Below are 10,932 nucleotides of genomic sequence, written 5' to 3'. Positions count from 1 at the left end.
ATTAGTAGTACAATCTTTGTTATGATTTGTACCCCTTTGGCGCTAGAACTATAATTAAGCATTCAGTGGATGATTGCGTTGCAAAATTTGACACCCACACAATCAGTTCATCGTATGAGTAGTAGCACAATTACTTCTACAGCCAGTCCTGCCAGCGCATTAATTGGTAGCATGAAACACTTTCAGTGCACTCCCTCTCGATTCATATTAATTGACTCAATTTTGTCTAGATATGGATGTATCTAGATGCATTTGTTAACTAGACTAACAAACTTGAGTCAGTTAATATGAATCGGTGTAAACCGCCCAAGTCCTCGAGCAACTAGTTTATCGACTCTGGACTCGAAGCCTCTCGCGGCAAGCCATCGATGAAGCTTTGACCAGATCTTGGCCCGTTTTTTTTTGCGAATAGCAAAGCTTTGACCAGCTCCTCTCGGGATACATCACGCCGGTGAGCTTGCATGGTTGCCATGAGCACTTTTCGGCGGAACTTCCTCTGCAGCGCCCTCAAGCCGCCGCTGCGAGACAGCACGCAGTGCCTCGAGGTGGACGAAACGGACGAAATCGGGATCTCGTGGCGGGGGTCCGCCTCGTCCGGGAACGATCTCCAGCGGGTTAACGAGGACATGCATGGCGGCCAGGGGATTTGGTTTTTTGTTGTTGTTTGAGCTTGGGATTTGGGGTTTTTTTGGATAGGGGAGGAGGAACCGAGGAAGAGGAAGGAACAGCCCGCGTGCTTGGCGCGTGGCAGTGTGCTTGAATTTCGAATTTTTGTGAAATGTTTCATTTCCCCGCTACAATTCGGGGGTTTTCTTGACGCGCCAATGCGTCCCGCGGGCAGGTTCAAGTGAATTTGGGGTGCCACACTATGGGCCCCAGTTTTAGTGAGACATGTAATGACTAGTCACATCAGTAAGTTCACTGTGTAATAAAATATGTTACCCTCCGCTTTATGTAGCCCCCTTGTCTCTCCCTGGTCGAGTGCCGACAGACCGACGGATGCAAGCCGCTAGCTCGATCCCCTCCTTTCGCCTCCACCGTCCGTGCATCCAGCTTGGAGGGGCAAGCCGCATCTAGACCAAGTGGATTAGGTAGTACTAGTAATGTTCTTTCCTTTCTCGAGATCGGTTCTTTTTTCCTCACCTCGATATCTTGCGCATCTATTTCCTATTCCGGGCGAAGGGGTGTCTTTCTCGGTCACCCTCGCGCCGGGAGTGATTGATGGGGATGGGGACGGGGGCTACCTTTGCTTGGATTGGGGTGTTCTTCCTTTATTTGTCGACATTTGCAACCTTTGTAGTTTTTGCCGATCCTCACCGTATCTTTTGTCGCCTTGTACATGAAAGGGAAGACCTCGGTGGTGGTGGTGGGGGGCAATGGAGCGTAAGGCCACCACGCATGTGGGCAAGCTGGCCGAGCCTCGAGCCGCGTCCCCGACCCCGCAAAGCGTGTACTCCGTTTGCTTATCCACTCGTCCGTCCGCATCCTCAACTGCTCCTCGTTCGGAAAATGCTTAAAGTAGCACATGTCTTCACTGTTTGTGCGTAAAGCCTCTCGTGACACCATGCTCTATATTCTCTCGTATCAGGTTGGTACCTCCAGTGTTCCGTGCCGAGGCTATGGGGAACGATAGCGCCCCACCCGCCGTAGGAGCATGGCCGTATCCGCAAGCACAAGAAGCGAAATGCCATCGCCGAGCCGGGCAGTGGACCGCCCAGGGGTAATTTTTTTTAACCAACTTACCATGAAGTAGTCTGAATCTGATACTCCCTCGGATCCAAATTAATTGACTCAACTATCTGTAGATACGGATGTATCTATATGTGTTTTAGCTCTAGATACTACTACCTCCATCCCAAAGCTTAGGGCTTATATTATTTTTAGAAAGTCAAACTATACCATATTTGACTAAGCTTTTACCAAAAATCATTAACATGCAAAATACAAAATTAATATCATTAAATAGGTTGTGAAATATATTTTCCTACCGGTATCTACACAATATTATATTTGTTGATAGAATGTTCTAAACTTTTGGTCAAACTTTACTTGTTTTGATTTCTCAAAAATAAATAAGCCTTAAGCTTTGGGATGGAGGTATCTAGACAAAGCTGAGTCAACTAGTTTTTTTTTGTCTGTCCATAGCTAGTGTTCATGGTGCAAAAAGCTAAGAGCATCCACTATATGCATCGACCTATCTCATACAGTAATTCAATATCACCGCCGAGGTCTGCCTTTTGTTTTGCTATTCATATGCAGACTCAAACTTTAGGGCCTTTACTCAAAAGGAAGATCAAAACTGCGGCCGATCAGTCGCCGCATGTTGATGCCGCCCCCATCTTCTAAATGCCTCTACAAGCACAAGGCCACGCGTCCGCTGGGTGGTGATCTTTTAATGAATATGGTATATTTTCTTAATCCACAAAACATGCCTTGATTTTTGTTTGTTTATTGTCGGTTTTTTCAAATGCTTGCCAAAAGTTTACAACAACAACAACAACAACCAAGCCTTTCAGTCCCAAACAAGCTGGGGTAGGCTAGAGTTGAAGCCCATAAGATCTCGAAGCCAAAAGTTTAGAAACACCAAATTCGTTTGCTTACAATCATCATACAGTAATGTTCATCTACTCTCCAGTTCCCCTAACCCAACAAAAATGATGTTAATTACGATTTTTAGATTAAAAGAGCACCATTAGGCGCTGTTAATTACGACTTTGAGATTTAAAATGTCATTTTCAATTGCTAATTACAATTTTCAGACAAATGATTAGTTTAACCTCGATCTGTTCTGCTCTCCATTTTTCCCAACCGAAAAAAATGTAACCATTCCATTCCTCCGAAATGGAACCATTCCATTCCATTCCACGCCGTTTCGTAACCGAACACACCCTTGCATTGTTGTGAACTCGTTGTCCATACACAGCCATACCCTTCCACTTACATCCAAGCACTATATGCATCGCTCTGTCTCGCAGTCATTCAATATCACCGCCGAGATCCGTTCCCATTCTTATGCAGCTGAAATCGCTGCGCCTTTACTCAAGTGGATGCAAAATGAGGCTGATGAGGCTGCCGTGAGGACGATGGTGCCGGCACCATCATCCGAAAACCTCTACAAGCACGAGGCCATGGGCCAGCTGGGTGGTGACCTTTTAATGAATCTGGTATATTTTCTTAATCCACATACATGATTTTATTATTATCTCGTTTAATTACCGTTGGCTTTGCCTAATGCTTAGCAAAGGTTCGGAAACACTCGCGTTTGCTTACAATCATCATACACTAATTTTTCACTTTTCGATCCGTCTCATCCAAAGATATAAACCGTTGAGTTCTGTTGGCTTCTTTTGTAATCATTTGCATTGTTGTCAACTCGTTGTCTATGCACAACCCTATTCTTCCACTTACGTCCCGCACTACTTGCATCAGCCTATCTCATAGATTTATTAAATATCAATGATGAGTTTGTTGCTATTCATATGCAGGATGAAGCTTCTGTGCCTCTACTCAAATGGAAAAAAATGATCCTGATGAGGCTGCTGTGAAGACGATGGTGCCGCCACCATCTTCTGAAAACCTCCTCAAGCACAAGGCCACGGGCCAGCTGGGTGGTATCCTTTTCAGTAAGCTGTATATTTTCTTAATCCTCATACATGATTTGATTTGTCCGTTTATTGCCAGCTTTGTCTAATGCTTACCAATAGTTCGAAACACACACAACCCTATTCTTCCACTTACATCCAAGCACTATATGCATCGTTGTATCATAGATTCATTTTATATATCACCGCCGATGTCCGTTGCTCTTCAATTTTCATATGCGATCGAAACCGCTAAGCCTTCATTGGTCAAAAGGATTGCAACCGCCGCCGATGAGGCATCCGCAGAGGCTGCCACCAAGTTACTCGTCAGCCCCACCTTCCGGATGCTTATATAAGCTCAAGTCCAAGGACTAGCCGGCCGTAACCATCCAAGGGTTCGGGTATATTTTCTTAAGCCACATATACATGCCATGATTTATGTCCGATATTATCACCGGCTCTGTCTAATGCTTTTTGGAATTCGGAAACGCCAAATTAGCATGCTTATATTCATCATACACTAAATTTTGACTCGTTCAGCTTTGTAACATAGTGTTATGCACTCGCTTGTCAACATTTGCATTGCTCTGAACTATGCACTTTACACAACCTAATTCTTCCACTTACATTCAGCGCTACGCACCAGTAGTACCTCCCATGTTTCCTTCACCATCCCGATGCCGAGCTTGCGGGAATATGGCCGGCCCATGTGTAGCGACCCAGGAAAATACCCCTATTAGATTTTTGTTTGTTATTTTCCTTTTATGCATCATCATGACATCATGCATCTCTCACCTTGCATATTTTGCGAAAAACCAAAATTATTTGCAATAACCCTATTTTGATTTCTCTTGTATGGTTTAATAAAAACCTTCCTCTGCGCTTTTCTTATTTTAACAAAACTCGAAACAAAGATATTTGCAAAATTTTAGACAAACAGTTTTACTAAAATATGGTTTGGAAATGTTGTCCGCTCCCGGTATCTTTCTCTTTTCTTAGTATCTTTCTTCCCAGTTTTGACATTCTTTTCCATTCCTTTGATCATCTATCAAGTGTAAAATTTCCCAGATTTCTTTGATTAAAAACGTACGAGCTAACTAGCTGGTCAATTCTCTGTTTCTGGAAACGACCGAAGCTGAGTCTCTTTTTCCTGTCCTCCTCCTCACGATGAGAGCGTGAGCTCTCTGGCTCACGTCACCTGCGTGCGCGCCGTGCCCGCACTGGCTCCTCTTGATATTTTTCTTGGAAGCCCTCCACAGCCACACAACGCAACCCGCCTCCACCTGCTCCTTCCTCCTTTCCCCTTCTCCACGGCAAGGAACCAGAAGAAAAACCCCATGGCCGCATCTCACAGAAACGTTGAACGTGTCGTCGCCTCCGACCGCCCCTCGTCGAACCGAAGGCACGAGAAGATGCGCCTCGTCGAGCTCTACATCGTGGTGCAAGGAATCGTCCTCGCACGCTCTGAATCCTCGCCAAATTCGCCGATACCCAACTCCGGCCGCCACGCTCCGGCGATGATTCCGGCGGCTGCGTTACCTCTCCGGTCTCGTCGATGCCTCCATCAGCTTCCCGGTGAGTAGACGCACCTCTCAAAGTACTCCAACGTCTCCCTACCGTTTATTCTGCCCTGCCGGCGTTGACCGCCGTAGCACCCTGCAGATGGTCGTCGCCGTGAACCTCCGCTGGTCTTCCAGTTCCAAGTCCGCCAATTACAGGCTCCTCGTGTCCTTCCGCTTCGAACGCACCGGCTTCCTCGTCCTGGCGCGATCCCATCCGTCGAGTCCGTCTCCGACCAGAGTACTCCCTGCCATGGACGTCATGTCTGAGTTCTACCTGTGCTTCTTTCAGTTGGACACGATCCTGCTTCCTGTTGGTTCAAAATAACCGCGGCCTCTTCGTAAACATGAATCTGTCTTAACCTAGTTGGTTTGCTGGGTGCATCTGCTGCTGAACCACCCAGGTTCGAATCTATCCAGAACCAAATTGAACTCCTTTTTCTTTCATTTGTGAATCAAATCTCTGTCTCCACGTTTCCTGGTTAAAATTCTGAGACTTTCCTTTCTGTACCAGATCTGAAGTGCAGCGCAATGTGTGTTCCCTGAATGTTCACTGTGAGGTGCTGGGTTCAATTCCAGCCAGCTGCACATTTTTTTGCCATTCCGATCTGCCAATGGGCCTCAGCCTGGATCCTTCGATGCTGCCCATTGCCTGCGCGTCTCTGTCGCCGCATCAGACGAACTCCGACGCAGTACAAGGCAGGTCGAGCCCAGTTCTTCCTCTGTCCGTTCCCTTTTCTTTTGTTTTTGCAGGAAAGGTGTTGTTCTTGCTAAAATCATATCTCCTAATCCGTAACTCGGATTAAAATGTATTTTATATGTTTTCCAATCAGAAAAATGTGAGGAACGATAATATGCCATCCATGTTTCTGTTCGCATCGTGCATCATATAATTTCGTGATAGTTTGCATTATCACCTAATAGATAAATATGGAATTATGCGGGATTACTTATCTATTATCCCGGTTCCATTTAAATTTGCGTAGCGCACCCATGCCATGTCTTGCCATGCTAATAACATTTAATATGCGAGGTAGATAAATAACGCGAACCTAATAATTGTTTGTTCGGGGTTCCGATCCCGCTTAATATGGATAAGTTGCATCGCCGCATCATGTTTGCCATGCCATGCATAACATATCATGATCATGCCGATTCTTTTGCCGTAGTAGTAAGATGTGCATCCGTTGGTTGTTGTAGAGATTTGCTTCTTCCCGGATAGGATCATGAAGTGGTGCGGTGAGATACGCCAAGTTCTCCGGAAGTCCCTCGGCAAGCTTTAATAGGCAAGCATTTTCCCTTATACTCCTGTCCCTGCAGGGGTCTCTCACCTATTTTATTTTGCCTTCTCCCTCATGCTATCCTTGAGTTGCGTTCTTGTCACGTGTCCCTTCCACATGTTACCTCAAGCAGCTCATATTGCCACCACCAACCACCAACCTCCTACAACTCGTTGTTTGGTTACTCGGGTCTCGCCTTGCGAGTCGTAGTGCATGCTAGTGCTGTTTATATCGTGTTACCGTTATCGCCATCTTATCGGGTTATCTGTTGGGGAAACATGACACATGGTTTATGGATATATTTGTTGGAGATAATTTACTTATTGTTAACGACCAAAATGATAAGCAGAGGCATCTGTGAGCCCCTTTGCGAAAGCATCGGAACTTTGACTCACTAATGTCCCCTAGGACCCGAGTTCTTGTTATCTGTTCCGAGACTAAGCGCTCTTACCACACGTGGGTATGCTTCTGGGTCTCCCCTCGACCACCGCCGAATCTACGACTCCGTCCAAAGGGCCACAACTAGTTTCGTAATGTTTTACCATTTGTTGTTGCGTGCATGCCACCGTTACTTATTTACTTTGGGAAGCCCTCGGGTGCCTTGTATCCCTTGTTTCTCGGTATGCACGTATAGGTCGTGGAGCCTCTGCGAAGTGGTTTATCGCCCCAGGTGTGTTTAAACCACCTAGCACGTTGACACACATAGCTAAGTCCGCTCGGAGATACGGCCGGACTTCGATACGGGTTCAACTTGGTTAGGTGGCTTCCTGGACATTGTTGTCGTGAAGGAGAGTGCGAGTCGTGATATCCTTCCCTTGCTAGGTTGGGTTGATCGTGCGTGCGGGCACATTTGGGCACCCCCGCAGGGTAAAATCTTATCGATAAGCCGCGTCCACGGTTATGGACGACTTGGAGCCGTATGACTCGACCATAGACAACTTACACCCGTTGTTTCCATACTAATAACTTGCATAGTAAGATAGAACAACTTAAATAATAACTCGGTTAAAACTTGTCAACCGTGTGAGTCCCCTTGTAAGTACTTCCTTGCGAGGGGGGAACGCATCGACTGTGTTATGTTTGCAGAGTATAGAACTGTTAGTTTATGCGCTCTCTCATCTTCTCTGATTAGACGAATGTTGTAGAGTGTCTCTATAGGTTTTTAGTGCATGCGCGCTGCCGCTTAACCCCACCATATTGCCTATGACGTTCCTCTTGCGTCCTCTAAGTCCCCTGCGTGCCTCAAGTACAAAGGACGATCGAGTTGACGAACGCTTATACGTCTTGAAGTCTTGTTAAGTACGAACCCGTACTTATTGCTGCTTCTACGGGATATAACCGGGTAGGTATGAAGATATGTTCGATGAAGACGACGTTAGCGAGGTTACCCTTCCGGCTTGGCCTGGGCAAGGTTATGGACGCCACTGGTTATCTTCAGGACTCTTAGTCCAAATTTGTATCTTGTCCGTACTTGGATGTATTTGATCTTCTGTATGTTTTGGATCTTTGTATGTATCTATTTGTATCTTGACTCGTTGGAGTCGTTGTTGTAATATATATGTCTTTTGTGGGCTCTATTGTAATCCTGTTGTAATGTTAACGCTCGTGATTGATTCCACCCGCATCGCGTGCATGCTTCGGCGTGTACGAGGCGCTTGGTGGTGCGTCTCCTAAAATCGATATCGTGCGGATTTCGGCGGGTTCGCTGGGATCCTCATGGTACCGGTTTTGGGGCGTCACAAGTTGGTATCAGAGCATCAGGTTGACGGTACCCCACTAGTCCAGCCTGTAGGATAACCTTGCCAACGGTCGTTGAGTTTAGAGTGTCCAAACTATTTTCTAAAATTCGTTGGATAGATCTGAGTAGCTCTGGATTTTCTCCTTACCTAAATTGTTTCTCCTCTCACCTTTGCGCGTTTTGAGTATTCTCTCTTATCTGAGCTTTCTGAGTCTTAGGTCTCTACGCGGGTTGGTCGATCTTTGCCCCTCACCTATTAGGTCCGATCTTCGGAGGATCCCGACAGAAGCTGATCATCATCAACGGAGCAACAACTTTTGTTAGTGGTGTCGAGAAGATCAACACCTCGACAAAAGAAGGTTCCACGCCAAGGTTGGGTGTTTGTCAACATGGTACAAGAAGATCCGATAGTTTAACCAACTCCCCCTTGTTGACGTGGGATCTCGGGACGCGATCCCTTGTTAGTGGTGTCGATTGTAGCGACCCAGGAAAATACCCCTATTAGATTTTTGTTTGTTATTTTCCTTTTATGCATCATCATGGCATCATGCATCTCTCACCTTGCATATTTTGCGAAAAACCAAAATTATTTGCAATAACCCTATTTTGATTTCTCTTGTATGGTTTAATAAAAACCTTCCTCTGCGCTTTTCTTATTTTAACAAAACTCGAAACAAAGATATTTGCAAAATTTTAGACAAACAGTTTTACTAAAATATGGTTTGGAAATGTTGTCCGCTCCCGGTATCTTTCTCTTTTCTTAGTATCTTTCTTCCCAGTTTTGACATTCTTTTCCATTCCTTTGATCATCTATCAAGTGTAAAATTTCCCAGATTTCTTTGATTAAAAACGTACGAGCTAACTAGCTGGTCAATTCTCTGTTTCTGGAAACGACCGAAGCTGAGTCTCTTTTTCCTGTCCTCCTCCTCACGATGAGAGCGTGAGCTCTCTGGCTCACGTCACCTGCGTGCGCGCCGTGCCCGCACTGGCTCCTCTTGATATTTTTCTTGGAAGCCCTCCACAGCCACACAACGCAACCCGCCTCCACCTGCTCCTTCCTCCTTTCCCCTTCTCCACGGCAAGGAACCAGAAGAAAAACCCCATGGCCGCATCTCACAGAAACGTTGAACGTGTCGTCGCCTCCGACCGCCCCTCGTCGAACCGAAGGCACGAGAAGATGCGCCTCGTCGAGCTCTACATCGTGGTGCAAGGAATCGTCCTCGCACGCTCTGAATCCTCGCCAAATTCGCCGATACCCAACTCCGGCCGCCACGCTCCGGCGATGATTCCGGCGGCTGCGTTACCTCTCCGGTCTCGTCGATGCCTCCATCAGCTTCCCGGTGAGTAGACGCACCTCTCAAAGTACTCCAACGTCTCCCTACCGTTTATTCTGCCCTGCCGGCGTTGACCGCCGTAGCACCCTGCAGATGGTCGTCGCCGTGAACCTCCGCTGGTCTTCCAGTTCCAAGTCCGCCAATTACAGGCTCCTCGTGTCCTTCCGCTTCGAACGCACCGGCTTCCTCGTCCTGGCGCGATCCCATCCGTCGAGTCCGTCTCCGACCAGAGTACTCCCTGCCATGGACGTCATGTCTGAGTTCTACCTGTGCTTCTTTCAGTTGGACACGATCCTGCTTCCTGTTGGTTCAAAATAACCGCGGCCTCTTCGTAAACATGAATCTGTCTTAACCTAGTTGGTTTGCTGGGTGCATCTGCTGCTGAACCACCCAGGTTCGAATCTATCCAGAACCAAATTGAACTCCTTTTTCTTTCATTTGTGAATCAAATCTCTGTCTCCACGTTTCCTGGTTAAAATTCTGAGACTTTCCTTTCTGTACCAGATCTGAAGTGCAGCGCAATGTGTGTTCCCTGAATGTTCACTGTGAGGTGCTGGGTTCAATTCCAGCCAGCTGCACATTTTTTTGCCATTCCGATCTGCCAATGGGCCTCAGCCTGGATCCTTCGATGCTGCCCATTGCCTGCGCGTCTCTGTCGCCGCATCAGACGAACTCCGACGCAGTACAAGGCAGGTCGAGCCCAGTTCTTCCTCTGTCCGTTCCCTTTTCTTTTGTTTTTGCAGGAAAGGTGTTGTTCTTGCTAAAATCATATCTCCTAATCCGTAACTCGGATTAAAATGTATTTTATATGTTTTCCAATCAGAAAAATGTGAGGAACGATAATATGCCATCCATGTTTCTGTTCGCATCGTGCATCATATAATTTCGTGATAGTTTGCATTATCACCTAATAGATAAATATGGAATTATGCGGGATTACTTATCTATTATCCCGGTTCCATTTAAATTTGCGTAGCGCACCCATGCCATGTCTTGCCATGCTAATAACATTTAATATGCGAGGTAGATAAATAACGCGAACCTAATAATTGTTTGTTCGGGGTTCCGATCCCGCTTAATATGGATAAGTTGCATCGCCGCATCATGTTTGCCATGCCATGCATAACATATCATGATCATGCCGATTCTTTTGCCGTAGTAGTAAGATGTGCATCCGTTGGTTGTTGTAGAGATTTGCTTCTTCCCGGATAGGATCATGAAGTGGTGCGGTGAGATACGCCAAGTTCTCCGGAAGTCCCTCGGCAAGCTTTAACAGGCAAGCATTTTCCCTTATACTCCTGTCCCTGCAGGGGTCTCTCACCTATTTTATTTTGCCTTCTCCCTCATGCTATCCTTGAGTTGCGTTCTTGTCACGTGTCCCTTCCACATGTTACCTCAAGCAGCTCATATTGCCACCACCAACCACCAACCTCCTACAGC

At 46.4% G+C, this 10,932-nt stretch overlaps 2 long non-coding RNA genes across 2 annotated transcripts; both read left to right on the top strand.

Annotated features, from left to right (window-relative positions):
* The first annotated feature begins 4,439 nt into the window (after positions 1–4,439).
* LOC124668526 lies at positions 4,440–5,949 on the top strand. The gene is made up of 3 exons (XR_006991727.1): positions 4,440–5,156; positions 5,244–5,544; positions 5,655–5,949. It is a non-coding gene; the product is annotated as an uncharacterized LOC124668526 (long non-coding RNA).
* Positions 5,950–8,690: 2,741 nt separating this feature from the next.
* Positions 8,691–10,291, top strand: LOC124668478. The gene is made up of 3 exons (XR_006991711.1): positions 8,691–9,498; positions 9,586–9,886; positions 9,997–10,291. It is a non-coding gene; the product is annotated as an uncharacterized LOC124668478 (long non-coding RNA).
* Positions 10,292–10,932: the final 641 nt, after the last annotated feature.

Source organism: Lolium rigidum, chromosome 6 (assembly GCF_022539505.1).
Source record: "Lolium rigidum isolate FL_2022 chromosome 6, APGP_CSIRO_Lrig_0.1, whole genome shotgun sequence".
NCBI classification, from domain to species: Eukaryota; Viridiplantae; Streptophyta; class Magnoliopsida; order Poales; family Poaceae; genus Lolium; species Lolium rigidum.
Note: the sequence above shows the minus strand (reverse complement) of the source record. Positions and strands in the feature narration are given on the sequence as shown.